Genomic DNA, 6,451 nt, shown 5'->3' with positions numbered 1-6,451 from the left:
TGGTATAAGATTTGAAACACTCAAGAATCGAAGATGAAGACCTTCACCTTCTTTATTAACAGCCTAGTTCCAGATGTTGGAGACGTTACCCAGCAGCCGATGAAAATGCGAATTATTAAGCAAAAAAGGAGGAGTAGGAGGAAAAAGAGGAAAAGCTTTAATAAATAGAGGGGTTAACTCTCCCCTCCTTCGGTGCAAGCGTCAAAGGGCATTCCTTTAAGCTAGCGTGTGAGTTTCTTCACAGGTATGTTATGGAGTTCACAAGAGCAAGGTTACGGGCTAGTTGGTAATGCATTTAAAAGGAAGAAATAGCGCAAAGAAACACGGAAAGACGAAGAAACGGTACACACACGAGCGCTGACTCACAACTGAAATTTTATTATGGGGGAAAGACACTAAAATAGAAAACATGAGAGGGTGGGTAACAGGGCTGCTGCAGCGATAACCGGCAATCAGTGTGGTCGGGTCACAAGATGGCAAAAAAACGCGGCAGGGAACAAAAGAAAGTTATAAGCGATAAAACGACGGTGTAAATGACCTCGGAACGGTGGTCAGGCAGGTAACAGTAACAAAACAAAAAACAATGAATGAGTACCCAAAAAGGTGGGGAATGCGTAAAAACCATGAAGGACACAGATGAGAGTATACAGGTGAAAAAAAAAATATAAAACTATAAAAACGTGAAAGAGGTAAAATCTTTAAAAAGGTTCCCAAAAAGGGGGGGGGGGGACTAAAAGTAAGATAAAAGCAGTACCAACGAGGGATCCGTGAATTATTGAGCTGTGTGTGGCACACAGGAAACCTTAGGTGTTTGTCAAGTCACTCAGAAAATCCAGCTCTTTTCCTGCGGGCCACACGCAGCTGAATAATTCACAGATCCCTCGTTGGTACTGCTTTTAGCATACTTTTAGCCCCCCCCCCCTTTTTTTGGGAACGTTTTTTAATGATTTTACCTCTGTCACGTTTTTATATTTTTCTATATTTTTATGTTTTCACCTGTATACTCTCATCTGTGTCCATGGTTTTTACGCATTCCCCACCCTTTGGGTACTAATTCAATGTTTTTTGTTTTCTTACTGTTACCTACCGGACCACCATTCCGCGGCCTTTTACACTGTTTTTTTTTACCGCTTATAACTTTCTCTTGTTCCCTGATGTGTTTTTTTGCCATCTTGTGACGCCACCACACTGATTGCCGGGTATCGCTGCAGCAGCCCTGTTACCCACCCTTTGATGTTTTCTATTTAAATGTCTTTCCACCACAATAAAATTTCAGTTGTGAGTCAGCGCTAGTGTGTGTTCCGTTTCTTCGTGTTTCCGTGTTTCTTTGCACTGTTTCGTCCATTTAACTGTTATGGAGCCCAGGAGATTTGGTGTTAACTCTTCTTTCGCTTTAGTTTTCTCTCAAAATTTATTTATTTACTAGCATCATTTTTAAATAATTTCTGTTCACCCTAACCTCTTTGTTTCCGCGATTTTCATTCCAATCTCCTCTAAATCTCTAAAAATTTGTTTTTCGTTTTTCCAGATTCTCCAGTTTTTATTTATGAGCCGCTTGAGATAAGCCTGAACGAATTTTTTTTTCCTGTTTGGATTTGAACCAAACCGTGGCCAATCTGATGAACTAAAGCGGCTGTTTGGGCTTGTTGGTCAGTGATCATGGTTAAAGAATGCAGCGCGAAAAGACAAGGACAAACGAAGAGTGTTGTGAAGGTGTAGGTTGCGCAACCTGTTTGTGTCTCTGTGTCTTTTCTTCGTGGTTCGTCCCGTGGTTGCGCAGCCTACACCTTCACAACATCATGTACCAACTAGGCCTAACCCAAGTTTTATTGAAACGAAGAAGTGGACAGGACTGGCCAATCCTTCACCGGTATGTGCCATCGCTTCAAAGGAGTTGGGCGAGATTATGGGTGGTTTGGTTTGGTTTGGTTTATGGGGTTTAACGTCCCAAAGCGACTAAGGCTATGAGAGACGCCGTAGTGGAGGGCTCCGGAAATTTCGACCACCTGGGGTTCTTTAACGTGCACTGACATCGCACAGTACATGGGCCTCTAGAATTTCTCCTCCAAAGATGCGGTCCTCACTCCAGTGCTTCACTGGCTTGAACTGCCTGCGGACCTGTTGTATGAGGGACCGTTGGTCCTCCAGGCTATCGCTGGTCAGCAGCGCCTCCCACCGCTCAAAAGGCGTCTGTAAAGTGTTTGGCTTGGATCTACATCCCCACGAAATGTGGAAGAGTGCAGCGCGGGCCTGGCACCAGGGACAGGTGTCGGAGTATAATGTTGGGTGCATTAGATGTAGTCTGTGGTGGTTTGGAAATGTACGCGGGGAATAAATAGGTAAAAGCTGTGTTCATCGGCCGCGGCGGCCACGTTTCGATGGAGGCGAAACGCAAAAGACGCCCGTGTGCTGCGATGTCAGTGCACGTTAAAGATCCACAGGTGGTCGAAATTATTCCGGAGCCCTCTGTCCCGGAATCTCTCTCTCTCTCTTTCTTCTTTCACTCCCACCTTCCTCCCTTCCCTTACGGCGCGCTTCAGGTGTCCGCCGATATATGTAAGACAGATATTGTGCCATTTCCTTTCCTCAAAAACCAATATACCAATTTACCTGCGTTCATTAACCTGATTCCGACTAGGACTAAATATACCGTTATGAGAATAAAGAGTTTCTTAGGAACATTACGCGTGTTGGCCGGAACATGTGATTGTGAGAGGTACCGCGATTTGACTTCGTCTACAGCCCGTTTCTATACCACGTGCTCATTACATTATGAGCATATATTTCCTGATTACAGTAAAACGCGCAGTCAGTACTAACCATGAAGTGGAAATAAACGAATGTTAGGAGGTGCTTATCATGAACGCATTTTTGGGGACCATAAGCAAGTACAGCAAGCGACGCCATCCCATTCTATTTTCCATAGAAATGCCAGCGACTATCGAAAGCATTTAAGGCGATAGAACAAAGTTCTGAGAGCATGCCTCGCATTTATGCCCGACACACAATCGCTGTTACGTGCGCTGGACCGACTTGCATCTCTCTCGCTGACGGATATCAACATTATAGACATTGACCGCAGCGATCATTGGCTCTCATGGCCTCTCTACACTGCTAAGTTGATGAGATGGCGTGCCTACGCTTTACGCTATGGCTGTGCGCTGTGAAAATGCGTACTTTATTCTGTATTTCATTCTACCTCAGCACTCTTATCTCTCCGCTCGTTTCCTACCCTCCCATTTATTTCCTCCTCAGCAGGGTAGCAATGTCGGTATCTTCTTATGGTTTGAAGGTTTGAAGGTTTGAAGGTTTATTAAAACGAAATAGAAATGAGTTGTAAGTTTCATAAAAAGTTAGTACAGTAGGAGGTCCCAAAGTGAAAACTGTCTGGGAGACCTCCTCGCCTCCCCTCACCCTCTCCATCTATAGAAAAGGGCCAAAGAGTTCTCTTTAGTATGCACAAGTGCCGAAGCTTGGCGTCGGTGCCTGCTTTGAGTTTAAAAATATATATACGCATAAAGAACGCGCGTAAGTAAGTTAACGAAGCATCACCCGCTATATGAGGGCAGGCTGCATGACGCTATTGATAGTGCAGCAGATGTTCGTTATTCTCAAAGTAGAAGTAAATAAAATTGTTTATAAGAAATATAAGATTTTCAGACGCGCAGTATTCTATTTTTGTAATTTATACAACCAACGTTGTGCAGTAGCAATTAAGTTTATGATCAAATTGTTCTACTTCTGGTTGCCTCTGTGAAGATCTGAATAATGGTTGTGTCACACGCTACATTTCTGGCGTTATGCCGTATTTTGTCGCCCCAATGAAAGCGCTCGCATAATGATTGCTCCCCTTCTTTTGGCTTGCAAAAGTCATTTTTTCGTCGAGTAATAAACAAACTCCGTTCCTTTGTCGTGAAGTCTGCTGACGATGGCATCGAATGCTATGAAAGGAGCTTTTTTCAACGCCGAAACCACTGCGAAGTAATACTAGTTACATTATGTTGATCGTCAACACAGTTCTTACCCCCCCCCCCCCCCCCCCCCCTGGAAGAAGAGCCACTAAGAATGTTTCGCAAGGGATCCAAGAGCCAATAGAAACCATGTTTGCTCACAAAAACTCACAAGAGGTGTTTTTGGTCGATATGCCACATTATAGACTGCGGAAAGTTGTTGCTTGAGATACATGAGGAATGCTAAATTGCGATACTGGACTCGCCCGATGCACCCCCAACCCGCCAAGTGGAGCTGATATGGGTGCCTGCGCACTCCGGGAATCCCGGAAACGAGGCCGCCAACCTTTTAGCCCGAGGTTCTTTAAACCGGGCTCAGGTGGCATCGGATCGGGGATTCACGAAGGAGCGCATGCACTCATTCAGCGAGCTGACGCAATGCTACAGAGCCTCTCGCCAGCTCTACCCCCCGCCCCACCCCTCCCTAGATAACAGACACGCAACACTCTGGCGCAGATTACAAACACATACTCTCCCCTCGCCCCTTACCCTGACCCACTATCATCCCTCCTTCCCCACTCCTGCTTGCGCCCTATGCCCAGAACCCTTCGCTTCTTCCCTCCACATCCTTTCCCTCTGCCCGGCGGACCCTCCCCCGCGGGACCTAGAGAACCTCAAGACCTGGGAGGACTGGGAGACCCTTCTGCGCTCGGAGGACCCGGCCGTGCAGACCATCGCCACCGGCCGTGCTGCCAGTGTTATGGACCTCAGGAACATAAACACTTGAGTGCAGTGGGGTCGTGCGGGGACCCTGGGGCGTGCCCCGATTTCCTCTTCAAATGAAGTTTTTCTCTTTCTCTCTCTGTCTCTCTCCTGCGTGTTTACGACGACATTTTTGGACCAGGCAGCTTTCGAACCATTTTGAGCACGCGAAATTTTTTTCTGAGCATTTTAGCCCGCGCAATGAACGCTCCAAACAATCCTTTTAAACCCTTCAAATTCTGGAATTTTTTGGGAAGAAAACTATATCTATTATGCCAGCAAATATGGCATACCTTACGAGTGGGGTATCATCATTGCTATCCCCATAACCGATGTTACGTACACCGCAGGACAAAACAGCTATCCAATTGATCTTCGAATTTGCCGCTTTCGCGGGAGATTTGACATTATGTGCTTCTACGCATCTACAGATTTACCAAATTTCTCCGTCCAATTTGACTATATGGAGCCCCCTGCTAAGTTATGATGTCCTTAGACGCTTCAGCATTACTCTAATCTTATATAGGTTATCTATTTTTTGAATTTAATGACCCGCTCAAACTCGTTTGCTCCATTTGATTTCGGCAGCACATAATTATCTTATCATATTTTAGTCAACGTCGCCTTCTTTCTGGATATAAAGTTAGCGCTCCGTTTATTTTAAAAGGCAGCTTGCAGCGCTTTCTACAATTCAAAGTATTTTAGCAAATCTCGGAGGTTCCACTATGTGCGTAGAGTAGTGTCAGGGTGCAAATACCATATAATGTTTTTCTGAGGGGCACCCACAAGTTGCATTTGAGACTAGAGTGCCTAAAAAAAATCCTTAAAACCACATATTTTCCTCAAGAGAATTCCTTTCTCAAAATCTGGAGCTGCTTTAACTACTTGATTACGCATATAAATTTCGTTGAAGTTCCAAGATCTGAAATAATTTGGCTAAAGGTTTCCTTCATCCCAGAACCGTCGAACATTACTTTTGGTTTCAACATGCATACACTCTGTCTTGCGCTGCGATTCATCTCATGAAGCACTTAACATTAAATGCTGACATTAAATATTATCATTAAATGTCGGTTTAATAAGGCATTCTTTATTCACCCCAGCGCACAGATATTGCTCAGAGTAGCGCACAGACATGAAATAGCGTGCAAACCGCCTGACCAATTCAACGCAGTTTTGTGTGCGCTTCAGTCTTCTATTAGACTGGATGAGTAAATAAAGGAAGTTATCAATCAGTCTCGCCGTTTCCCGCTCTGTCCTGTGCGCATGCATTGCATTCTCTGGGCGTTTCATCTTTAGAGTAACACTTTGCTCAAGCCCTACAGTGCCGCTAAAGGCTCAGCTACCGTCATCTAACCGATGCCGTGCTGATTGTGCAAAACACCCCACACGCTGTAATAGTCCGGGATTTGTCGACACAAGGAAATCGACTACCCAAGATTACCATAGTACTGGAAATTATGACAATAATCAGTGTTTCAATCAATGCTTATTTATAGCACCCACGAACAGCGAGAGTGATTCTGCTAGCGCGCATTGTGAGGAAAGCACAACAAATAAAGAGTGAGGGAAACGATACCTAAATATATTGCACAAAACCATAGTATGCAAACAACAATCTCGAGAAATTCACCATGAAAACTATATAAAACTACTAGAGGAATGATGTCATAGATCATAATTTTAGAGAAATAAGATAATGAGACAAAATAGATGGAGGGTAACAAGAACACAAGACA

This window comes from Amblyomma mixtum, chromosome 7 (genome assembly GCF_055824585.1).
Source record: "Amblyomma mixtum isolate Tamu chromosome 7, ASM5582458v1, whole genome shotgun sequence".
NCBI lineage: Eukaryota > Metazoa > Arthropoda > Arachnida > Ixodida > Ixodidae > Amblyomma > Amblyomma mixtum.
The sequence above is the reverse complement of the archived record's forward strand: the minus strand, read 5'-3'. Positions refer to the sequence as shown.